Here is a 27,568-nt window from a genome sequence, read left to right on the forward strand (position 1 = left end):
CCCGACCCCTCTTCTCTTTCTGAACACTGATACAGGTTCAGATGAAAACAAGGAACAATATTATATGTACATGAAATGCAACAGCAGAATACAGGGGCTGCAATTCTTTATGGCCCTCAGATTTTGCATGCCATTAAGTACTGACACTATGATTAATTTATCTTAAAGGGTTACTTTTTGTCAAACAGTGGTGGTGATGGTGGTTGTTAACCCATATTCACTAGTGGTTAAGAGTGTGTACATCATTTATCAAAACTTTCTGCAGCTTCTTTCATCTCATTAGCATCTCAATCTCTATTCAGTAGTTGATGTCCGTTACAGCAAGAGTGCTCAGTTCTTGTTTTCAATAAGCTGGTTGTAAAATGTCAGACTGTCACTTGCAATATAAAAAGCAAAAATGATGGTATTTGAAAAAAATGTTACACCTCATAAAAACAAATTGTAAAGACATGAAAGTGATCTTGGTATGTTTTACTTTTCAGGACAGTTTAGCACAGCTGCTTTAAATACCAGTTGTCTGGATTCCCACACTTCCCTACCAATGGAGAGGTTTACACAAGCATAATTTAAGTTACAATTACCCTAATTAACATCTTATTTGCATAAATACTTGAAAGCAGAGCAACAAAGAAATGCCTTAGAAGCTGAACCCCAGTGGAGAAATGTGTTTTCACTGTGTTTTGGAAAATATAGGCCATTATGTTTAAAGTTTCAGGCATAATAAAATAAACTGAAGTTCTATGGTTAATATTTTTATTACAATTTGGCCATGCCCCTTTTTACTTACTAGCTGTTAAATTTGGGAGGGAATCTTGCAGGAATAAAACTGTCACACATTTTTTAAAACTATTATTCAGAGATGACAGAAGCCTTCTCGTTGATCAAAAATAGCATTAATGTTCTTTTCTTTTTTTGTATGAGCAAAAATACTGTGGGTGCCAGTATAGTTCCAATCATATTAAGTGGTTGGACCATGAGAATCATGTTTGAAATCTTTTCTTTCAAAAAATATTCATAGGAACTGAAGCTCAGTATTTAAAATGATAGTACAATGGAGTTATTTTCTCTTTTCTCAACTCTCAAAGTGAGATGTTTATAGCACTGTAGGCTGGGGCCCACTTTTGATTCTGAAAGTTTTTTCAGACTTCCTGAGGTCATTGCAAATACTGAATCCCACCTATCATATATCGTTACTCAGTAAAGGCTTTTCCAAAAGCAAAGGATCACAGGATCTGAATTGCAGAAATGAAACAGTTTGCTGCTTCTGGGGCCAAAAACTTTAATTTTAAGTGTGTGTTTAGATTTATAAAACTTGAAGAATACAATTGGAAGTAGGTGCAGATGAAAAAGATTAATTTTGAACTTCAGTGGAACCTCCGTCTTGTACATTTATATTTTGTGATTATTTCTTGAGTTAGCTGATGGTACTTCTGATTTTTCTTATTTTATATTGCTGATGTATGTTATATTATTACTAGGTTTCCATTTAGGTACATCTTATTGTAATTGTTATGGCCTTTGACTAGCATGAATTTTGTGATCTTTTCTCCTGAGATACCTAACTTAAGAGCAGCAGCTCAATTATAGAAACCATACTTTGACTGCTAATACAACCTGATCACAGGCTTTTGGGGGAAATGCTTAGTGGTTGAGTATCTCATTTGCATGCAGAAGGTCCTAGACTCAATGCCTTCAATTTCTAGGTAGGGCTGGGAATATCTTCTGTCTGAGACTCTGGGGAGCCAGTGCCAGTCTGAGTAAACAATACTGAGGTGGATTGACCAAGCCACTATGCCAGATTCCTATGTTCCTAAGAGTTTGGATTTGATATCCCGCTTTATCACTACCCTAAGGAGTCTCAAAGCGACTAACAATCTCCTTTCCCTTCCTCCCCCACAACATACACTCTGTGAGGTGGGTGGGGCTGAGAGACTTCAGAGAAGTGTGACTAGCCCAAGGTCACCCAGCAGCTGCATGTGGAAGAGCGGGGAATCGAACCCTGTTCGCCAGAGTACGAGTCCACTGCTCTTAACCACTACGCCACACTGGGAGAGAAACAAACCTCTAGTTTGTAATGAATATACTGCCCAGGATAAAGTTAGAGTTTGATCAAAGGCTCCTGAAATCAGTAAAAGTGTTCCCTGCAGATTCTCACTTACTTCTTAAATCAGGGCATCTTATACTTTTATCAAAATAATACCTTCCCCAAAGGAAGAAGGAAAACTTGGTATGGGCCTCCCTGTACTTAGCGTAACAGGCAGCCTTATCCTGTTGAGATATAGGAACTCTTTAAGTAGTAGCTTCTGCTGCCACATCTAGTGCAGCATTCTGGCAGGCTGGCTAAGAGATTAGTACTCCATTGCAGTGACTCATAGGATTAAGGTGAAACAAAGGGTCAAGTCACACATGCAGACATCTGTCTGAATGGATGCTTGTGGCACAGCTCCTCATAGGCATTCCATGTAATCATCTGAGGCCCTTCTTCAAGTGCCTCCTCCAATAGAGGTCCAGATTAGGGTAGTAATGTGAGAAAGGGCCTTTTCTGCAGTAGCTCCCCATTTGTGGAATGCTCTCCCTAGGGAAGTTTGCCGGGCGCCTTCATTACATATCTTTAGGCACCAGGCGAAAACACTGCTCTGTAACCAGGCCTTTGGCTGATCAACATGGGTTTGTGGGAGGGAAGTTATTGGTTTGTTTTTGCTCTTTTTTATGATGTATTTTGTCTTCTCATTTTGTATTTTTATGTTGTGAACCACCATGTGATCTTCGGATGAAGGGCGGTATACAAATTAAATAAATAAAATTGATTGATTGTGTGAAGTGGCTTTCCATGCTGTTCAGGCATGACAAAGCCTCCAGGGTTGCAAGAAGGCCTGGTTACTTCACACATATAGCTTACTATACGGACCTGTGTCTATGCAGATGTCTTATAACTAGCCACCAATTTTGGTGGCTGCATGTGTGAACTGAGCCAAAGCCAACCCCATTTACCCCCAAAACACAATGCAGTTGGTAGAATTTAGTATTGGCCTCCCCACGATAGGATGAAGCAGGAAACATCCTAGGAAAGTGAAATTTTTGACTGACTATTTGGTAAAGTCATACAGTTCTTAATCCTGCAGAGTTAGGATGCAAAGCTGATTCTTTTAGCTTCTGGCCTGAACAAGATATACACAAAAGATTTGCTGAATGCAGAGTGGATAAAGGAGGTGTCTGTGCTTTGCCTAGCATCTGTTGGTACTTCCTTACAGAGACTTCCTTACTATTTGAGACTGCTGATTCTAAAGATGTTCTGGGATGAGATCTGACCATTTAAAAAATCTAATTAATATTAAGCTGCAGTTGCACCTTTTCCTTAAGGGTTATAAAATCAGTTCACTGAATGGATAGGGTAGCAGCCTCCCTCTCTCTCTCTCTCTCTCTCTCTCTCTCTCTCTCTCTCTCTCATATATGTTAATGAAGTATTGATCCTTTCCGTAACTGATTATAGTGTCTGTGCAACCACTGACCTGGTTAGACTGCTTTTCAAAAAACTTCTTGCCATGTGAACTGGCCTGAATAACATCTAATCACATTTATTCCACTTCATTTCTGATTAATTCCATTCAAGGTACCATATCAAGGTAATAAAAACGAATGGATTAAGAATTGGGGCTTAGTATATTAAAAATCAAAACATAATCACAGGGCTTTTTCAGTGTTTATGTCTAAAGGGAGGTATGTGTTTTTCATCCTATACAAGTACAAACCCTTTTTTGGAAGTTGATCTCTTTATGATGGCATTTACTTTTGATAAGCTGTCTGCTAGAGGTGTTTATAGTTACAGACGGTTATGATATTGCTAAATGTTTTAAGTCCTGTATTATCTTGTTAGAACTTGTCATTATTTAACGCAATAAATTTTAGTCTACCTGAAGAAAATTGTGGTGCATTGAAATAATTTAATACCTACCCACTCATTGGTCCCAATTTAACATTATTAACTATTGGTTTTCATGTATTGTTCTAAGTAACAATTGCTTAGCGCAGTCTCTGCTTTTAACTCACAATTTAATCATACATTGTGTGAATTTAGTAAACCAAAGATTATAGTGAATTAATAATAGTGAACCAGCTGACCAGAGCTGAACTGCAGTTCTATCGCTATAAAACTTAATTTAAAACATATAATTGGTGTTATATGTTATGTGTTTACAGGGTATTAGTTTTGATTTTTCTCTTGATTACACATCATTAGTCTGTAGTACCATTCATTAACAGCACGATTTGCATATGTCTACTCAGAAGTAAGTCTCATTCAGTTCAGTGGGTCTTATAGTTAATTGTGCATAGGATTGCAGACTTAGTGATGGTCGTTCATTTCAAACATGTAAGATCTGAAATTAAGGAATATTACCGGTAAGGTATATATAATGAAATCAGACTAAATCCCAGTTTTCCATATCTATACTGTTTGTACATAGAACTACACTCCATTTAAAAGGGACAGAGTGTTTCCATTAAACTACAAATCCTTAATAGAAGAAGTTTGATCCACACTATTTTCCTATCTTTTTGAAGCACTGGGTGGAAATACCTTATGCATTCTAACCACTGTTATTACTAATGGGAGGAGAGTACATAAATGTCTGGTGCTTTTAAGTCCAAGAGCTTGTAGTGCCTAAATGTAATGTATGAGTCTGATGGTCATCAAAGCATCTGCTTCAGAAATGTTCCTTCTTTTGTTCAGATCTCAAACTTACAGCCTGTTAAATCCCCAATAAAAGAAAATAACTGTCCAGTTTTCATGTGTTAACTAAAACAAACAAGGACAGAAGATTCTTTGAGCTGTTTCGGCTGGTATATTGATATGCAGGAACAGGATGCACAATCTCCCTGTGCTTCCTGTTCTTACACAACATTATCATGTCTCAAATATGAACTTTGTTACTTTTATTACCAGGGACATGCAAAAACTGTGTGTATGTGAGGAGCTTGCACATCTTCCAGGTGGGGGGGATGAATATTGGGTGTGACATTGTCACAGATGAACAGGAAGTATGGGAAATGTCTGCATCCTGTCCTGTACAACAAGGTATTAACCAAAGCAACTCACAGCCTGGGGATAAGCAGATCAAAGAGAAAACGAAGAAGACAAGGTATGCTGTATTGGTACTAGAATCGTATGTTATGATGTTACAGTAGTAGGAGATAGATAATTAAGAATAAAAAGGAGAGGCATTGTATAATGGTTCCAAACAACCTGGCTTCAGATTCTGCTTCGTCATATATTCAGCTCATAAACTTGTATATGTGCTAGAATGTAGGGAGTATATTGTCCATGATATCCAGGTTCCTGCCCTCTCCATATTTACATACACATTTTCCCTTTAAGCCATTAGAGAAGCTAAAAAGAGAGTAACCTAAACTGATTCTAAACAGTATTCACACTTTCCAGGTTGGTGGCAGCAACCAATTTGGAGCACTTTTGACCTCACCATGCCCCATCTTGGTAAATGCCCCGCTGCGACTGCCAGGAGGGTGCTGCTGCTGCTGCTCCTACCCCAACACACACACACACACACACACACACACACACACACACACACACACCATGGCTCAGCACCACCATGCTTGACACTGTTTTGACAAATGCAAAAGTGCCCACAGTTCCGCGTTACAGTTATGCAGCAACAAGCAAGGTGCTAAAGAAAGCTGCTGGAAGAAGCTGACAACAGGAAGCAACAACTAGGAGGTAATTCTTAACATAATCAAGTGCTTGTGGTCTTAAGTAAAGTTGATGTCCAGCTGAACTGAAAATAATCTGCATGAAATTAGAGAAATGTTTATTTCTCTATCACATTAGCATCCCAACATACTTTTACCACCTTCAGGACAGCTTGTATATGGTCTTATATACTGATCTTCAGAAGAACTCAGGAGGGTTATATTCATGGCAGATGTGGAATTTGAACACAATTCTCTCTGGTAATACCCTATCTATCTATTCTATTATACGGACATGCTTAAGAACTCAAACTGTCCAAAATGCTTGCCTGTAGTATGTTATTTCTTTTATTCTGACCCAAATTTATGAAATTGCATGTGCAAATCAAGTCTTTATTATGGCTAGCATCCTTTCCTAAATGTCCAGACTAGGTTTTCTGGATGGCAGTGCAAAGCATCATTGCTCTTCCTCTAGGCTTGATAATTAAATATTGGTTAATAGATTTGGGTATTGTTTATCAACAGAACACTACAAGGGAAGCACAGTAAAGTTAAGTGATGCTGTAAAGTGTTTGGGAGGGTGAAATTTCTGTTTGTCCCTCATTAGAAGCAGCTGTAAAGGAATACAACTTATAATCATTTTACTCAAATAAAATGGTACACTTTTTATTTTTATTTGGCATGAGTAGTCTGACATTTGCTAATTTAAGCAATTAGCATACCTGAAAAAGCTACTTTTGATATTTAATTATTAGCAAGGTTTTTTTTTATGTAGGAAAAAAAGCAAAACCATTCATCCAAAATTATAGACACGAAGTACCAAACTGCAATATCCTGACTCACAGTGCTTTATCAAAAGCATTGCCAGTTTTCTGCTTTAGACTTGATTGGGCATAAAAATATCCCTGCACAGGGACATTTTTATTACCTCATTTGGTTTTAGAGAACTTTGCTTGCAAGTGTTTATATTGGTGTATAATAACTGGAGTTGCAAATATCTCAAGAATGCAGATTAGTTGTAAATATGACATACCTAGTATTCCCAGAAGTGATTCTCATCATCCACCTATGTAATGTCTCCCACCTCCCAATACTGTATTTGTTGGTTAACTCTCTAAACTGCAAAGCACCCATTTTTTGTAATATCCAGTAATCAGCTCTTATTTCTGCCTCTTGCGTCCCACAGTTCTCTTGATAGAAGTTTTGGCATGACAGAGTGCAGAAGGCCTCCCCATATTTGGACATTATGACAAGTTCAGCCACTGGCTCCATTTTCTCCAATAAAATTTCTGGTTATTGCACTGCTGCTGTAGTTTCCAAAGCAGACTTGTTCAGCCAAGTTTCACGAGTTAGATGTATATCTGAAGATAGTCAAGCCTCTTTCAGACATTTCTGCAGAAGTGCAACAGTTGGACGCATGAGATACTTGCATGTGCAAGTAGCTGTGTTTGCTCTGTTGTTTTAAACTTGAAGTCTTTAGGGATTGGTGGTCATTGAGAGTATTTCCTTCCTTGAGGATTTTCAACTGCAGGCAGGGACTGAATGCTACCCCTTACAAAAATAATAATAATGCATATATGGAAGACTAGATTTATGGGAGCAGGATTCTAGTCTATTCCCCCCCCCCGCCGCCGCCGCCCCCGATACATAGGAAAATGTTTTTTTCAGGGGATCTGAGGTAGGGAGCAGGAGAGGTGACCATGGAGGGAGATGTTCTGTAAGCATTTGCTTTGAATCGTCACAAAACCCACGGGCCTTTCTGGATGTTCACTTGGAGCATTCACAAAGACTGACCCCTTTTTCAGCAGTGAATTATGCTGGATAGGTTATTTCCTGGTTTGGGCACTGCATATGGCATACATCCCTGGGAATGACAGATTTGACCAAATGCAGTGTGCAACTAAGTATTTGTGAGGAAGGGAGAAACGAAGTTACAGTTATACCTCAGGTTACAGACACTTTAGATTACAGGCGCTTCATGTTACAGACTCCGCTAACCCAGAAATAGTACCTCAGGTTAAGAACTTTGCTTCCGGATGAGAACAGAAATCGTGCTCCAGCGGCACAGTGGCAGCGGGAGGCCCAATTAGCTAAAGTGGTACCTCAGGTTAAGAACAGTTTCAGGTTAAGAACGGACCTCCAGAACGAATTAAGTTCTTAACCCAAGGTACCAATGTATATTGCTCTCTTCTGTCAGGGAAACAAAGTGTTAGTAGCGCTGCTTTGATTTCATTTCATCACCACACTATTTTAGTTGTTGTTTTTAAAGTACAGATAACATTGTGTTTGCATACACCATGTGTGTGTGGACTGTCTTGTTCTGAGAAGTATCATCATACAGAGTGCTGTCAAAGATGCCTCCCCATACACACGCACACCAAATTAGTAAGTGGGAACATTCTGTTCCATAGTTTAGTCTTTTGTCTTTGGTCAATTCATATACTTTCTCATTCTACTTCTAAATAGCCACATGTGCAAAGAGTACTCAAGTTACAGAAAAAAATGTCAACCATATGTAACATGCAAGAAGATTAGTGGTAATAAAACTGAATTAATTGTGGTTTTGGCAGTCAAGACAACATAAGGGCCATATTTTAGAGTTTTAGGCAAATCCACATGTATCTCAGAGTTCGCTATAGATCTGCAGTATGTGCGGTTACTTAAATGCACGTCCTGCTTGGTAGTCTGGCCTGTCATTCAAAATGGATGGCAGGAAACTAACATCTCGGAGGTGATCATAGTGCTATAGATTTTAATTCTAATGCCAGTCATACTGGTTGAGACATGTTCTGATAAATGAAAAATGAAATTTTCAAACATTCTTTACTGCCTGCTGTGTATCTTGGCAAATAATCATCATAAGGGTTTAGCATAAAAAAATTCCAAGGAGCACTCTGGCATAGGTTTTTAAAATAAGTGTTTCATAATAGCATACTGTAAGTACAGACTTATGCCCTTAGACCCAAGAACTGGCTGTTTCCTGTACTTGCGCAGTGATAGGGAAAGTTTTGACTTTAAAGGATGGTAGTGGTGAGCATTTTCTTTTCCATATATGATTATGGGAAATGTGCGTGCTCATAGCTTTTGGGATTATGCGTTATTCTCCTGTTTACTTTTTTGAAAAGAAAATGTTATCCATTTTCTCTAAGGCAAATAAATTGTTTATAAATCTCTACATATAGATAGCCCAGCTGATAAACAGTTTCATAAATAGAGAATGCTGTCTGCCCAAAGCCAGCATCAGATATGCAGTGTTAGTCAAACGAAGAAGATGAGAATGAGGAATAGAGAGAAAGAAAAGAAAGATATCTGTTGGTTTGCTATTAAAACTGAAGTTCCAGATTCTTGCTTGAACATGTCTGAGTTCAAATGAGGCAACTTTCAGTGCTTCACCAAGTGCTTAAATTTAGGTGACGGAAGCACTACTTTGCTAATTTGAGCGGAATGTTTAAAACAAAGTGTTACTGTTTAATCTGGGCACATGACGTGCGAATGAATGTTTGAATGAAATGACATAATTGTTGGTTAGTCTGTATAATTTAGAGAGGGGGGCCTATCTCAGCACAAGTTTCAGTTCATAAGCATTGGGAAGAATTCTCATTTTGGAGAGAGAAATTATTTGCCTTCAAAAACAAGTAGTACAGCTTTCTTCTTTTCTCATATTTGTCAGCCTTTAAAAAATAAAGATATATCTCAGACTTGCTTATATCCATGCCTTTCAGCTGAAGAGCATTTTTCTTAACCTCTTTCCTCACATTGCATATGATATTTAATCCATCATGTTAACTTTAAACAATAATACACAAGCTGTTGCTGGCAGTAGCATAAAGCTGATGGTCCATCTGGAAAGCAAAAACACTGATCAGGGAAATAAGAGAATTAAAACTGTTTAGGGGGTATATTTGCATGAATTAAAAGAAAAAGAACCCAGAATGGAGAACATTGTATTTAATAGTTTTTTAACAGGCAGTTTATTAATTGTTTTGTGTTCTCGCTGAGAGGAATTCCTAACACAAAATACACTTATTTTCCAGCTAGCCATTATTCTTAGAAGGTTGGTTTTTTTAAAAAAAGTAAAGTAATAATGCTTAAAAACCACTGTCAAGAGAGTTATTTTAGTTCACAGAATACATAGTCAAGGATTCTGTGCAAAATGTTACCTTTTGTATTCTTCTTCATGACTCATAGAGGAATAATAGAGACATGATCCATCAACCAATTTGACTCTAAAGGTTAAGACAGGTAGTTACAGGGGGCTTTAAATACCAGCTGTAGGATAAGTCAAGTTTCATATTGAGTAGTTCTTTTTAACCAATCAAGAGGCTTGACTTTAGAAAAAGCATCACAAGAGTACTGCCCTTTAAACAATGAAGGGGCTTTGCATCGCAACCCACAATGGTTCACATTCTGCCTATGCAGTAGACATCAGGAGAAAAAACAATTATGAGATTAAAATCTTTTGACATATTAATGTTGGGCACAATCCAGCAAAATTTAAGCTTCAAGTCCCATGGATTTAATTTAGAATAATTGAAGAACATGTATAACTCTGGTATCAATGCGACCTAAAAAGTTTCATTTATGGTTGTTAGGACTGTTGCTGATCAAAAGTGAGTGTTCCCATTTTCAGGAATAAAATACATCTTCCATTCCTTACGTTGTTTTGCCAGTAGATTTCAGGTTTCTTGTCCAGTACATTTTATGAGAAATTTTGAGACAATTAGTTCATTTTGAGGGCATGAAGTGGCACTATAATATTTTGCTGATATTTTTTGCATCAACATGTATGGGGCATGTATTTGTGTAAACCACCCCTTCCAAAAAAATACTACAGCTACAATTTTAAAATTTCTTCCGTTGTTAGGAAAGTTGTTAGTCTTTGATTTTATGAAGACATCAGAAAGCAAATAGGCAAATTATATAAATAAGGAGATTTTTAAAAAACTAATAATAATGAGAGTTGCTAAAAATCTCTGATGATTGTACTGAAATATATGCTTTTAGCTTTAAATGACTATACATAGAGTGCTGCTGAGATAGTGGAAAATTTTACACCGAGGAATGGCAGTAACCCAAGTTACCTGTAGGATTTGGAGTCATATGGAAACACTTAAGGGGCAGTGGAAAACTTTTTGAAATGCACTGGAATGAGCTAGCAGCATTATTCAATAGAAAAAGGAATATGGATTGCACCAGTAAGAAATATTACACACATACACACCCTTTGAGATATATACTTCAAGTCATATGCTGGTATTTATCCAGTTTTTCATTTATATTTTACAATCAGCCGTCCTATAGAAGTTACACACTTTGAAAGGTATGACTTTTGTGCTTCCTAAGACTCTAGAAGAGTAGATAATAACAATATAATATAATATAATCCAAAATGTTTATGGTGCTAGATGCCAGAGCATCTGTCCTCTTCACAATAATTAAAACTGACTTATCCATAAACAATAAATAACAGGCTACCCACTCAGGCAGCCAGAAACTCACTGCCACATAAGCTCACTAGCTGCACCCATCTGCCAAATAAAATCCTCCTTGCTGCCTTCTATTGTCAAAAAAGGCCTGACTAAATAAGCATGCCCAGGACTGATACGGTCTGATTCTTTTCCGTAGGTCATTCTTCAGAAGGGAACCTTGGCCAGCTCTTCCTTTTCTGAGGGTAGCCGTAAGTCCCTCTGCTTGACACCCATTTTGTGTGTCCCAAAGAACAACAAAAACTCCATTCTGTTTTATTAGGATAAACCAACAAGTACCTCTTTTTTCCTTATGTAATTTAATTAAATTATTTAATTAAGTTATTTATTACCAACTTTTTGGAACACAGGAGTGTAGGGGGGTGGGAGCTACCTCTTGAACCCTAGGGAAGAAGTGACTTAATGACTAGAAAATAAAAGAGAATTTGCTTGGGAAAACTGTGGAATTAAAGTTCCAGATGAAACATGCACCAGTGATGCATAACATTTTTGTTAATTGGGTCTTAACAGGTTTCCGACTCACGCTGCAATCATTTTAGAAATGGGTCACACTAGGCAGCGCCGGCAGGGTATCCCTGCAGCTTATAGAACATTTGCCTTGCAGTAAAACGGCATCTAAATTTGGGCTCATCTGATTGCGTAGTGAATATGCCTGACTTCAGGGGAGCTACACCAATTTGTACCCATTTGATGAGCTTGTTGCCTCTTTACAGCTGGAAAACCCAATCCGCAGTGTAGTTGGCCTTACAAGCCCCATTAGTGTGTGTAGAATTGGCATCTGTACAGAGCTGCTGCTTAAAAAAAAGAGAATGTCTTAAGAACCTGTCTGCATACATCCAAACCATTTAGATAATAAGAATGGTTTGGATAATAAGACTTGATGAATGAGAGACCTGGGTCCATGACCTCATATACATACATACATACATACATACATACATACATACATACATACATACATTTGCCCCTTCTGCAATCATTACAGGGTCCATGCTGCTAAGGGGAGAATGTGTGATGCCAATTTCATGTATCAAAGTGAATTCAGGTATTCAAGTGGGCATCATCTCAGAATACATGTGGAGGATCAGTTTGCCCAGATAATGATTTCAATCTGTGATTACAAATATATTAGAGACAACTGTCTTTCCATGTGCAGGGAAGCATTAGTTTGAAGGCTTTATAGAAAACCCACCAAAACACCTCTTAGGCAGTCAGAGATAGTAGAGTTCCACAGAGGACCATAGCACTTGCTTGCTCAAACAGTTGAATCGGCTGACTTGCTACAGCCAGTATGAAAATGTGCAAGACATGCCAATCCCACAGTAGGCATCTTATTTTATTATCCCAATCTTTCCCCACTGTGTGTTCTGAGTTTCTGGGGTAAACTCCAAATTTATACTCACAGGAGTTCAGAAGTTTCTGGCTTTTGCAATCCCTGCCTCTTTCTTACATTGTTTAAAATGTTGTATTAGTTACAACGGTTGATAAAAGTTTGTATGGTTAAGATGCCAATTCCACATCTCTTATTATTTGAGTGAATGAAGGGCTCGGGTTCTATTACAAGCTTATGTTTGTCCCAGTTTACATATGCATCCTATATACTAGCCTATACTCTGCCATAGGAATGACTGAGTAGCCATTTTTATCTATTAGACTTCGTTCTCCCCAAATGATGTGCCTGGGCTACATTGCTTAAGATTTCAGAGATGGGGTTTGTGTCATAAGATTTACTGCCCTTCTGTACACACAAAAATCTGACGCTATGATTCTATTTTTCTATGTGCAGGGATGTTTTTTTGGTAGATGCAAGAAAGTAAGCCCCATTACACACGTTTATCATTTCAGTTAACACCACACTCACTCAAATCCTGTTGATTTCACCTGAGTGGCATTGCTTCAGTACCCAGTAAATTGTCCACTGTTGAGAACAAGCATTTGGGAGAGAAACTTAAAAGAAACAACACTTGCCCTCATGGTGCTGTCTGTAGAGTGGTGGCAGCATCTCTGTATACCACCATTAAATCAGCTGTGGGGAGTTTTGTGATAGTCTAGCATTAGAATCAACTTGTCTGCTAGTGGGGCAACATGGCCATTTGGTAGCCAAAGCTAGTAAGGAATGCAGCTCACATGTACTAGGGTGATGGAATTGACCTGTCACCAAAAGGACTTGTAGAGGGTATTACAAGATTTCCTTTAAGGTTAGTGGGAGATGGTAGAGAGAACCAAGCTGGGCAAACTAGTGGCATGGAGGAGCCGTTTAGTTGGAAAAGCAGGAAAAGGACTCCTAAAATTTTAATTTAATGAAAGATATGAAAGCATTACAAGGACTAGAAAATATTCTCTGTGTTACTAGAGTGTAAGGCAGGGTTCTTGATGGGGCCCAGAGTGATTTGGGATGAAGCTTGGGGCCCCAGGAGATAATTGTGGCAAGACAGCCACCCTAAGCACAAAATTAGAAATTAAACAGCACCCCTCTATTCTGGTCCTATTTTCATTTCCGTGGTAATGTTTGGAAGTTAAATTAAGTTGTCATCTATTTTAGTCCAAGTTACAGTGTCCAACTGTTTTGATTCATTTAAGCAGTAACAATTCATATGAGTCAGAACCAAGTAGGATAGGGTAACATTGTCTAGTCCCAGTGTGTGGGGAAACAGTAAAACCTTTCTGTTTAACCCAATGCCCAAACTATCCAGTCAAACAGTTGCATTGATGCAGAGGCATCTTGAAAATCTCTTTATCACCTTTTTAAAAGAAAGAGTGGCTCAAAAGATGGAGGTGTCATTCTCTTACTTTTGTCTGTTTGAGCCGGTCAGGCTGAAGACAAAGTCCTATTATAAATTAGATCTTAATCCTTCCCCCTAAAGTAAGATTAGAGCATTAATTGGTATATTAAAAATTCACCCAACTGTGGTAATTCCTCTGTTTTAAAAGCGAAGCAGCCTGTGTTTCACTAAATCCTACCCTTTTTCTTTCTCTCCAGAAGTATCTTCACTAAGCAAAATTATTCTAATGCTCCTAAAGTTACCATGATGTTATCTTGCTAATTAGTGCTGTGGAAAAAAAGATCAATTAATGTTATAATTAAAAACAGTGTGTTTAGAACGGTTGTTTGTGGTGAATGAATGTGACAACTACTTTGTTCACTGATGATGGGTGGTGTTTCTCTAATAATCTATGCAGGCCTTTGCTGTTATTTACATAAAGGTCCTCAAGAGGCACCTTCATTTTCTGTCAAAGTGACATAATGTACATGTGCATGTATGTGTGCACATAAGGAAACAACTGTAGAAAATGTTTGTCTCAGTTGCTTGGAATTATGCTTAATTCAGTCAACAGTTGCTCAGCATTGTGTTTTGGTGCATTGTGATGAGAGGCAATGTATTCAGATCAGTTTTGAGGTTGAGACTTTCCAAAAAAAATCAAGTAGATATTGGACAATTCATACCCCTATTAAACCCCAGAAAGAAATGAAATTGCCCACACCTATGTCCTATTTGGCACAAATGAACTGAGATGCCTTAGGAAGGGGACACCTAAGGCAGATGGAGAACCCAGTTAGGCACTTGTTGCACATATGAGTAAGTTAGAACTAGTTGTGACCCTAGGACCCATGTTTCTATTAATGGGGGAAGAGGTTGGAAGGCTCTTTATGAACTCAACAAACCTCACTGATGACTCCCTCTAGTTTTAGCCAAATAATGAGCCCTGTAAACTTTTAAAAACAGTGGCCGAGAGGGCCAAAATAAAAGGTAAGGGAAGTGCCCAGGATGTTTGGTATTTCTGACACTTTCCATTCTTTCTCTGTGTATCTCTCTTGAACTGACTGGCAGTCATCACATGCAAGGCTGGAACAGCTAGCCAGTGGGTTGTACTGCCATTTTGAAGAACATGGCTGCCTTATATAGCAGTGGCCGAGTCTGCTTCTTAAGACGCCTCCGCAGTGCTAATAGGTATAGCCAATGGATAAAGAGAAAGATAATGGGGAGCAAGGTTAAATTTGAGTAACTAAGTCCTGCATATTTTTCACAGCTGAACCTTGCACTGGGAACAAATTTTTATTTTGTACTAAGTGTGATTAAGCAGTATGCTAACTGTATAAACAAACAAACAAACAAACAAACAAACAAACAAACAAACAGGAGCTTCCCTGCAGATACTGCTGAGGAACCAAGTGATGCACGGTGTCCTTAATTAGTAAAAATGTTGTTTTTGCTCAGTTGCTGAGTGCATATTTGAAACAGCGTAATAGATCACCATTCACTGTTAAAAACTGCAAAGGAGACCTACACATTTGCAGAAGTTGGAATGAACATCCTAATGTCTGGGTCAACTTATTTTAAAGCATTTGACACTTTTAAGTGGAACATACCCTTGCCTTAGCAGGCTGTATACTGCAACTGCAGCATCCCCCGAAAGGCCAGTATTTTGGCTCTAAACTGAAAGGTACTTAGTCCAGAGTTGTCCTATTAATCTCGGTGCCATTTTTCTGAGGTAAGTTACTGCAAAATAGCAACCACTATTTTTAACTCATTTATGCTGTCAAAATTCAGACTTTTAAATGTTGTATGGCTGTCGAACCTACTCCATTTATACAAGAGTGATGTTTATTGCAGTGCAGGAGGGTAGTATGTATTTTTGAAGTTCTGCTTGGCCTTTTTCAGGGATAGAGCAAGCTGTTCTTCATATATCGTATCCTGGGAAAGCTCTGTTACAGTTAAACGTGGAACAGTATCTCCATAGGAGCTGTTGCCAAGCAGATACATGGTTTTGGAATGTTCCCAGCAAACTTCCACAGCTGATACTCTAGCGACGAGCTCGCCTTTCTTTTCCTTTTCCTCAGTTAAAACTCTTCAAATAGCCAAAGGATAGAATTTTGCATTGGCCTGCATCCCTAAATCCCCCTCAATAACCATAATTCACTGTGGGTGATCTGTATTCATTCCACCATGATAACCACAATTAATTTTATATATATTTAAAGCTGACACAGAACTATTTGTGAGAGGTGGTTTCTGTGCAAATGTAAGGGCACAATTCTGTGAGACGCTACATTGAAGCATTAGCTCCTTGGATACCAATTCCCTGGGGCTGACACTTGGACCTAATCTCATACCAAGAACTGCAGCAGTCGTGTTCACTGCTCCCTTGCATACCTAGCATAGTAGTACTTTGAATCACATGGGGTATTGAGGAAGGCAATAGCTACAGGATGAAAAAGCACTTCTGGGGCTGCATTGTGGAGCTGCCATAGTACGCCATGGACCTGTAGCAGGATATTGTCAGTGGCTAATTGGACAGAGCTCCATGTCTTTTCCCTGAGTCTTACAGCTGCTGCAGCACCTGAAGGAACACCATAGGAACAGGGTGCCACTATGTCATGGTCCATCCATGACATCTTTCCTCTGCTGCCCATCCCATGATACAGTATATTTTACCACAGCCAGAATTAACTATGGTCGGTTGCAGAAGACCTACTGTCCTTCATTTCCCCAGTTTCAGAAGGCTATGAACTTTGGCAACAAAGCAGATCAGATTGGGAGCTTATATCGCAGCTGGAGAATCCACCCTTTCCTTGCTCTAGTGATCTGGGCATCGCTTCCACGTGCTTCCCACTCCTCTTGAGTAGCTTCCTGTGCAGTTTTCCGAGCACGGCCCTGACACTGTCCTTACATTGGAGGGTGAATGTTTGCAGCTGGAAGCCTGCTGTATTTGTGGAGATGCCCTGCCCAGTTAAACACTGTGCACTGGGCTCCAAAGCACACAGACAACATCCAAGAATACAGGAGGCATCCCACATTCACCCTCCAATATGTAGGGTGCAGCTGGGTTGGGCTGAAGGACGGAATTGAGGAACCTGGACTAACAAATGTATTTTCACGCTCCTTCACAGGACCTAATGGTGTGGGAGAATGCAAGTCCAATTAGGACTAGATGAGATATCTAGATTGGTTCAAGTTGAAGCAATACTATGCTTTAAAGCAGAATATGCTTACCTAATCAATTGCACCTTAGTTTGACTTTCTGATTGGTGCCTATCCAGAAGAGATAAGAAAAATCAGGTCACTACGTGTAGAAAAACAGTGAATTCTATAAAAGGTTTATAAGAACTATAGAATATAGCAAAAAATATGGATGCAAGGCTTCCCTACACAATAGAGGGGCTTTTGTCTCAGTTCACTCTTGGCAAGGAGTTCTAAATACTGTTGTTAATTTCCTATCTTTCACTGGACACAGAGCTAAAACAAGGGAGCAGTTTATTATTATTATTATTATTTTGTTTAAGCTGTGTTATTTTGTTTAAGCTGTGTTTTTATTTATTTATATATACATATATTTTCCAAGCCCAGTTCCTAGCAGGATATCCTTGTTTATGCCTCAAGTTCCGGGACTTTTTTTCTTTAAGAAAGCTAACCTTAAAAAGCCTTACTCACAATACCTTCTTTTATTTTTAAAACCCAGTTTCTATTCATAAACACATGTGTATGTTCTTACTAGTTTTCTTGTTTTAGAGATACCGGTAGTGACATTGGCATTTGCCTTAGATCGACTTTGTGACATGCACACTGCCATAGAGCATGGGGGGGGGGAGATCGAATTTAGTTGTCACAAGATTTACACAGGAAAAGGCAAAAGGAAAACTTTGAAACTATAAGAGACCCAGTTTTTCCCTGTTGAACATTTTTGGATCTGTACAAGATTTAGATGGCTGGCCAGGATTAGATAGTGCTTCCAGTCCTTCAATGAGATTTGATATGTAAAGAGTGCTGGATTATTACAGTACATAGCTGTACTGGTTTTTATTTCCATTGCCTAATAATGCACATGGAACTGATTCAGTCTTTACAATTCAGTGCAGTATTTATTGTACTGGATGCAAGTAGGAAGGTGTCTGCATGTTCACAGAAACTCTAATGTGGTTCCAGCATAGATGTGACAATCATAGGGCAGTGTTGTGCAACTTGTTATTTCTTGTTTTATGTTGATGGTTTTGTTGACTGATTGCTGTCATTCTTGTAGTTGAACTGATGGTGGAAAGGCAAGGTAAAAATATAAAAGGTAAATAAAATTAAGACTTATTCAGCCTGGATAGCTCAGTTGGTGAGAGCCTGGTTCGATCCCTGCTTATTCCTGCATTGCAGGAGGTTCGACTAGATGATCATTGGGGTCCCTTCCAACTCTGTGATTCTATGATCAGGTGAGCCGCTTTCCCGTTGGTCTGGGAACTTTTACAAAATGTTGTTTTAAACAAGAAAGGATAGGGGGAAATTAACTGTGACCTTTTGCATAGGTCTATTCATATTCTGTCTGTAAAAGCTGGTTGTTCAACATTCACTGTGTTCTATTTTTCTCCCCTTCTTGTTTATAATACCTGTTTCATTGCCTTCTGTAAAGGGTGTACCTTAAGGCAGCAAGCAAGCTGATGGAATTTTAGTTAGTTGGTGGTGTGCTGATCCTGGCTCATCAGTTTTTGACACTAAGCTGCAGCTATTTATTTGGTAGTGTCCAGACTATGGATTCCCCTCCCAGGGAGATTCATATGGCCACACATTACAGGTCTTCTGTTGAGCTATAAAGGGTTTTGCTATTTTTCTGTACCTTTGTTTTGAATGACTTTTTATGCCTCTGTCTCTTTTACCATTTAACTTTTATTGTGGAACTATTTACTGGGTTGTTGTTGTTGTTTTTTAATATATATTTTATTCAGGATTTTCTTGTTTTACAGAAGTGTAGTGCCTCGTATTTTTTTTTCATGTAACATTTTTACAAATCCGTTTCATTTGTTGAGGCATTAGGGGGAGAAGAAAAGAAAAAAGAAAAGGGGGGTGGAGAGAGGGAAGATGGATAGGGGTGGGGTCAGGTGGCGGTGTTTCTATTATGTTTAATGTATGTAGAGTTTTACTGGGTTGTTTTGAGGCATCTTTTTTTAATTCTATAATCATGTTGCTTTATTGTTCTTATATTTACCCATTTTATTATTTTAAGTCACTTTGAAGGCCTTAGATGGAAATACATCCTGTAAAAGTACATACATACATACATACATACATACATACATACAATGACTTCTAATTTAAGGACATTGTCTAATCAGCCATTTCTTTCATACATAGACATTCTGTTTTTGGACACATATGTGAATACATCAAGTTTTGTTCTTTGCTACAGTTTGTGATTAACTGTGAGCTTTGGTTCAGATGACATACTAAGCCAAACTTTGTCTTAGCTCAGCATGGCATAGGAATAAAAACCTGCATGTTCACGTCCCAGTAAGCAGTAGTTTGGTTTACTGTGTTGTGTAATTGTGGTCTATAGCTTAGTGAGCTGGAGTTGACTATCTAGTTTGAGCAAGGGTGCAGAAATCTAGGCAGCCAATAAATATTGGTGTCTGAAAAAAAATTGATGATGAGTTGCTGCCTAGGTCAGGAATTAGGCTCCTAAGATTTGCACCCTTGAATATGAGAGTATGACTGTAGTTATACCAGAAAAGAAGGTCTCACTGGAACCAACTGATATGATAAACCACCTAAAAGTTCCATTCAAGTAGACACATTTTAACAATGTAATGGAGTAACCTTGCCATCTTGACCACTCAGCCCCAACTTCTGGAATTTAAGAATGTGCTCAAATGGTTTCCTGTGCTGGGTTAGACTGTAAGTGACAGATATGTTGGCGCTACTACTCCTAGCTTTTATCTGAGTTCTTGTTTCCCCTCTATTTTAAAAGGACTCTTCAAACATTGCAAATGAATGATTTTTTTAAAAAAATGCACATCTTTGATATACTGTTATACTGCTATGTGCTTGATATAGTGTTATGCTATATTAGTTTAGTAGCAGTATAGTCCCGATAACTGCAAAGCCCCCAGTCATTGTTTTGCTTATGTGTAAATAATGTGTTAAAAAGATATGGAAATATAACACTAGGATTTTTCATTTCTGTAACTTATCTGCCTGGATATCTCTTGTATGCAACTTATGCTTGCAAGTGAAACACTAGATAATAATTAAGAATAACTGAGTGTCCTGCACTTGAAAGAGGTCTTTCGTTTCTAATGTTACTTCAGGTTTTCATTAATCCTCAATCACCTTTCCAAAACTGCATGGGGAAAAAAGTCGAAAGGGCACTGTAAAATGGTGTGAATACCACCTGCTTGACATTAAATCAGACCAGGAATGTGATATTCACAGTAATCCATTTTTATTTAGATTTTTAAACCCCTTCAGATTAACAAGTCAATGATAAGTGCAGGCTGTGAAACTGATTACCACTTGCATACTTCCAGATACAAGATATATCAATTGGTTCTGTGTGCATTGATTATCTTGGTCTGAAGGAACAGAGCACCCCATAATACCCTTTTGAGTTCTAAAAAAGTAACCAGACAGGGAGGAACTGGTTTGGTCATTTATTTACCAAAAAGAAAATCTGTATGCCAAAATGAAACATTTCAGCAAACAAAAATTTATCACACATCAGTCGGGATCACATTTCTGTCCCCCTTTCCCAGATAGCTGAGGCTAAGTTAATTTAAACATGTTGGACTTCTGCTTGACTTGCCATTCTTTCTCTCTCTGATTAGCCTTAAACCCTCAGAGTTCCATGACCTTAATAAAGCTATTTTTCTTGACAAGTTAAAAACTGCCTTAACCAGCAAAGCTCATCTGGCTGAAACTGAAGCCAAGTTAAGTTGGTGTTTTAGATCCTCATTAAAGTCCACAGCATGAAGCACAAGGTGTGTTGTGTGTTGTGCACACACACACACACACACACACGGACGGACGTTTGAGACAAACTGTGCACTATGAAACATATTGGCTTTACATTTAATTAGACAAATTATATGCAACCCAGTAAATACCCTGGGAATGTAATCAACATTAGGGTTAATAAGGAGTGTTTGGAGGGCGAAAACCCTAAATTTTTCACCAAGAAGAAAATTAACACTAAGAGCCAAAAAGGAAAAGCTAACATGAATCTCAGTATTGATTGGGATAGTAATCATATGGTATTCTTACAGACGTTGAGGGTGTGTGGGTGTGGAATTACTATGACCTTCCTCAACTCTGTTTGAGGTTTGCCTATACTCAGTGCAAATAGATTGCTCTGAAGTATGTTGTAAAGGAAAGTTGTAGTTGCTGAGTTTTTATTCTCTGTTCAGTCCTTGCCCTCAGTTGATGCTGACTCATGGAGAGTCAGTAAAATTCTGGCTGCTTTGGACAAGCAAATGGAAGAATGAAAGCAATGAAGGAAAGCCCCTCCGAGTAAATGCTACGACTGGTTTGGTAATATGCTGGGAAATGCAGACCAAATGTGGTCGTGCAGCCTTCCATTTGGAAGATGTCCCTCAGATTCATTAGCATTGTGTCTGTTACTAGGCTTATCAGCTAAACAGCCAGCAGACATAATCTGTGGCTTATATTTTTTCTAAAAAAATTTTTCTCCAAGGGGCTGCTGACGGGACATAATCCACTGTTTTTTATTGCATTGCCTCTGGATGTGTTGTAGCTCAAACAAATAGATAATTCAGGGGCTCCAAACTTATTTCCTTTAGGGCTAGAGTGGTGGGGTCTTGGCTACCTTCTCACATACTCCAGGGCTATTTAAAGTAAACAAATGATTTGTTCATGTTGGAAGCATCTTATTGCCCAGCCAGAGATACAGCGACAGAGTAAAATTTGATTTCAGGTCATGATGAATACCCTTGATAAGGAGTAAATCAGTACATTATAATTAACTGTATTTCACTGCAGGGCTGTATTTGCTTTGTGGCTTTTACTAATTTCAAGAATGTGTGTGTGTGTGTGTGTGTGTGTGTGTGTTTAGTGTTAGCCTACTAAACATACCAGATTCCATATGTCCAGAGTAGAATTGCAAATGTTTTTCTCCTGTCAAGAGTTTCTGTACTTTTAACAGCTGTATGCCAAATTCAGTAGATCAGGGTATGGTTTGAGAAGCACTTAATCTGACCACTTTATATTTTGCCAGCACAGCCAAATAGGATCCTAATGTACAGATTTCATGAAAACAAGGAATATTTGTGGGTAGGTTTTCAAGAGTCTTTAAAAGCTGAGTACTGTGTCACTCAGGACTATGCCATATGCAACAGTGTACTATTTCCATTCTGGAAAACTACATGTAGTCTCATTCTGTGTGACACGTACAGCGCAGCCTAGAGTAGTTCCTATATACCAGGTTTTCATGTGCAAGTAAACGCTTTGTCATTGGTGATAGATATGGTCTAAATGTGGTTTTTCTACATGGAAGTGTTATCCATGTAGAAAATCAATTGGTAGTGTTCAGCTAAGTTTTACATGGAGTAGACTTAATGAAAATAATGAACATGACTAAGTTAGGTCCATTAATTTCAGTAGGTCTACTTTGTGGAAAACTTAATTGAATACCACTTACCATATGTGGAACGGCTCCAATATTATTCTGTTACAGTGGTACCTCGGGTTAAGAACTTAATTCGTTCTGGAGGTCCGTTCTTAACCTGAAACTGTTCTTAACCTGAGGTACCACTTTAACTAATGGGGCCTCCTGCTGTGCCGCCGCCGTGCAATTTCTGTTCTCATTCTGAAGCAAAGTTCTTAACCCGAGATACTAATTCTGGGTTAGCACAGTCTGTAACCTGAAGCGTCTGTAACCCAAGGTACCACTGTCTTGTAGATAGCCCCTTGCCCCCAAATACTCCATTGTGCTCTAAAAGTGCACATATTGTACATTATGTACAACCACATGTTAGTTTTTGATAAGCTTCCTCTGTAAATACATCTTTAATCCGTGAAAATTGTGAGATTGTTCTGGTGAAATCAATGTATATAGAAATCATTGTCAATCTATTGCAAATCAAGCAGAGCTCCAATTCCCAATTGTTTAACATTAGCAGCAAAGTGACTCCCATCCCTCCCTGCATTATACTGTTGAAATGAAGAAAGCAGGAGTTTGCCAGGAATGGGTTTTTATGTGGAAGGACACTGAGCTCCATTTAGTTCTGGGCTTTAAAACAAATTATGGAGCTCAGAATTCAGAAGTATTAAGGTCCAACTGGTGCATTTTAGGGTTAAAAAACAAAGTAGCTCCTGCAAGTAGATTCCATATGCCTAAAGCCTGCCCTCCTGTGAACTGAGTCTATGCATATAACCAGAGACGTTTCTTCTTAGGATGTCCAGTGCAGTTATTTTATTACTGCAGAATTTTTCAGTTGGAGAATGAATTAAATAGGCTCAGTACTGGAAAGTTGTTTCTCCTCCTACAATTACAGAATGACTGAGCAAGGCCACAGAAATAGCAGACATGGACAAATTGACCAATACTGTATGTCAAAGAAATTGAATGCATATTCAGGTTGCTTTAATTGTAAATGGGCTCCATTTATTATCTGTTGGAATAATAATTATGGACATGAAAGATTGGAAAGAGATTGGGTTTTATTATATTCTGATATATTTTATTTAATAAGACCAGGGCGGGGGGTGGGGGTGGGATGCAGAAGTAGCTATGTGCAAGCCAAGCCACTCAGCTTTGATTGCTGAGAATTCTGAAGCCTGGGAAAAGGTAGAGGATGCTAGGGAATCATAGGCAAACAGGCAGGGAAAGTGGAGCCTCTGGGCACCTTTTTCTGCCTGTTGTTTATCTGTTCTTATCTTTTCCTTTAGTGGCTAATTGCTCTGCTCCTCCTCCTCACAGCTTCTAGATACAATTAGAAGACACAACAAAGAGAGATATGATAAGCAGGACTAAATATGGAGTGCAGAAAGGTGGCCCACAACTGATTTGCTTTCCTGCGATTCCTTCCTGCTTTCTCTGCGTGTTATTTTTTTCCTTGTGAAATTTGCAACTAAAAAACTAACAATAATAAATAAGGAAATGGGATGCAGCTTCTGCTACTTGCAGCTTGCGGCTTCTTTCTTGTGGTTTCAGAGCAGGAAGAGAAGAAGGTTGGGCTTGTTGAAAGAGAACAAGTTTTGCACTTTCTTGAGTAGAATGAGTTTTGGTGCTCCTATCCCCACAAAACAAGAGGGCGCCTTCAAGGCACAACTGAGACACAACTTGTCAACATTTGTTGTTTTGTTTAGTAATTGTTCTTAGAGCACCAAAACGAAACACATACTTGCTTATGATGTTTCATTATGCTTCTGTGCTGTCAGGGTCAGAAATGATGTGATTTATTTAACAAGAAGCCTTGCCACTAAATGCAAGATCAGAAGTGCTATATTTAATTAAAAACTTTTATTTTTCAAACAAACAGTTATTATTCCTTCTTACCTTCTGAACTTTAAGACATCTGAGCTGAATAGGACCTGGATAAAGCAGGGAGAAACTTTCCCCTTTCAACAGATGCCTGTTATTACTTTATCTCAAACAAGGACTCTAACCCCCCCAGATGAACAATACAAGCAAGCAAAAAGTAAAATAAAAGTTAAATTGGTAAACTTGGGTTTGGTTTTTAAATTCAAGCAGCTATAAAAAGCCTTGAATTTGTTAAGAATTTGCTGTTTTGCTGTGGAAGTAATTACAAGTCAATAGCATGTGTCATTGTAAAGTTAGCCACTATATTATCAGTTTGGGTTTTTTATTGGTTCAGATGTGACTAAGCAGGATTAGTACATGAGAACCTTATGAAAAATAGAAGTGATAAAAGCAATTTAACTGTCAGTATATTTGTGTTGTGGTTTTGCTATGTGAAACATAATTGCCTGGCAATGGAAAGGACACTGAGGATGGATTCCCCCTCCCACCCCCACTTATTTCTGTGTCAGTAGCGGTGGAAGATTATTTCACTCTTGGAAGGGATAAATACAACAGATTAAAATTATATTTAAAATTATGCAATGAAAATTTGCAGCTGTGTTCTTCACTGGCACATGTGTGTGCAAAGGCAGAAGAAACTAAAGATAAAAAATATTATTGAAAGTTCCTTCCCACTTTTGTGGACATTATGGGCACTCATGGTAAAGTCTGTGGTTCAGAGCTCTTACTCTGAAACTTATTGTGGTTTCAGCCACTGAATCAGCAATTCAGCTGCATCAACTTCAGTCTTGCTGATTTCAGTGTGCATATCAGAATATAAGATTGCAGTTTTAGTGAGGAGAAGCCACTGACCCATATAAACTATGGACATTTTAGGGAGATGAGTAGATAGAAGTACTAAAAGACTAGCAGCTGAAATAAAGCATAAGAATTAGTGCCATGATTAGATATTCCCTTTAATGTCATACACATTTTTCATCTTCCTTCCATTGTTTGTGATAACTCTTGTTTGCTGTGACTTTGGCTAGTGTTATTTGAAGGACTGCCTGCATTCACATGAACCTACCCAGGCCTTAAGACTGACATCAGAGGTCCTGCTCTCTGGTCAGTTACTGGAGAAGATTGGGTGGATGAGTAACAGGGGCAAGGTCTTTTCAGTGGTGCACCCCACCACATTGTTGAATTTTGTTTCCCTGGAGCCCAAGCCCTCTCTCTGTCAATCTTTAGATGTGGTATTAATAGGTATTTTGTTCAGCAAGGTCTTTTGAACTCATTTTGTGTAGGTTTTGTATTTTAATAATTTTTATCTTGTACTATTTTTCTGATTTTATTATTTTACAATGCTGTTGTTAAATATCTTTGAGCAATGTTTATCTTAAACACGGGACATGAGCAAACAAATGGGGAATTTCCTCAACAGCATGATCTGAAGCCATGGATGGAAATTAGTTTGGAAGCCTTGGTTTGGACTTGGAAAGCAATCCCTCGTTAGTTCTTACCATAGTTTGAGTGGTTTGAATGTCATGAAAAACTATGATTTTTGCAAACTGTGGAAGACAGAAGGAAACTGTATGGGTGTGGGCATAGTTTTTGTACTGTATTCACTTCAGCTTAATCTGTTGATACTGGCCGTAGCAAAATAGGGATCCAATAATATATTTCTAACTCTGGCAGTGAAGATACAATACCTTTAAAATGATATGACCAATATCTTTTTTAAGTGTGATGAGCATGAAAAGCATATTATTAGTATTTTGCATAATTAATTAAAACATTGTTTGTTATAGGTATATTCACAGTTATCCATATATCACTTTAAATAGAGGCTGATGGGGTTGTTGGAATGGCTCTTAATACTTAGGAGTCCCAAGTGACCACTTTAAGTGACATTTTCTGCCTCTGCTGCTACATCCCTTAGCTACATCCCTGGGGGTGCCTACTTCAGGTTTTTTTTAGAAGCAAAGCTCTTAAGCAGGCATCTGCTTTAGACAGTTGCTTTCAGTCCTATTGATTTCAACAGAATGCATGCATCTAGGCAAACCATGTACTTAAGCACTGGAATGGCTTGCTCCTTGTGTCCACTGAAACCACAGACTTCTAGATTTCTGTTCTCTGAATGTGGTGTACCATTATCATAGTTGTTCCAATATTACTTTGGCGTACCGGTATCTATTGATGTGCAGTGTTGGGTACTAATATCAGTCCCCTCTCATTGTGTACTCAAGTGGCAGTAGTAACACCACACATTTTCACACAACCATTGGGCCTCCTTGTTGAACTGGCTGAGCTTCATTTGCTTTGGGACAAAGGAGAGAGCAGGCCTTCTCACTCAATAGCAGAGCTAGATCACTTGCCCCAGAGAGCAGCTGGCAGTCCCTAGGCTTCTGGTTAAAAATTATTGCCCACATATCTGTAATCCCAATGTACTTGGGTTTGCTGAACCCTATTAGCATACCTACAGCTCCATATAATCCTTTTCCCCCCAGTTGCATTCAACGCCTGAGTGTTTAACTGAGCCCCATTGCTTTAAATTAGACTCTGTACTGTTCTAAGTACTTGCAGACATCTTGATCTATTCCATTTTGCACAGTGAAGTGTTTTCATTAGCGCAGCATTCATGCATGTGTGATAGTAGCTAACTGATGTAATTAACCAGCATGTCAAAGGCTATTTATTTCTTGCACATGCAACCATCTTTCTGTGGTAAGGAATCGTTTCTGCTGACACAGTGCGTATGTAAACATGCTAAACTACAAGCCATTGCCCTTACAGTCTGCACTGTACTCACAAATTACAAACACTGATTTCACTTTAAAAAGGCTAAACTAATGAGAGTTACTTTAAATTTCCATGCCACTGTTAACTACACGTGTAGCTGGAAATGCAAAGGCAGGGGTTCAAAACAAAGAAAGATCAAGAGAGATGGCATAGGTCATGGAGAACAAATCGCCTACTTGATTGTAGGTCAACCAAGTGCAGAATAGTATTGCTGTACTTGTCTGGCCCAAGTGGCTGCTTGCCGGTTGCTTTTAAACCTCAGTTATGCACTGAGGTTATGCACATGTGTCAATGCTTGCAGGATCAAGATTGCTGATTGCAAATACCTTGGGAGCAAAAGTTTC

General features: G+C 38.6%; 1 protein-coding gene across 18 annotated transcripts in view; it reads left to right on the forward strand.

The window, feature by feature from the left end:
• NFIA (nuclear factor I A) overlaps positions 1 to 27,568 on the forward strand; it is a 443,145-nt gene that overhangs the window by 171,908 nt on the left and 243,669 nt on the right. The gene's annotated exons all lie outside the window — the stretch shown is intronic.

The sequence above is a fragment of the Podarcis liolepis genome (assembly GCF_965112155.1).
Source record: "Podarcis liolepis genome assembly, chromosome: 6".
NCBI lineage: Eukaryota > Metazoa > Chordata > Lepidosauria > Squamata > Lacertidae > Podarcis > Podarcis liolepis.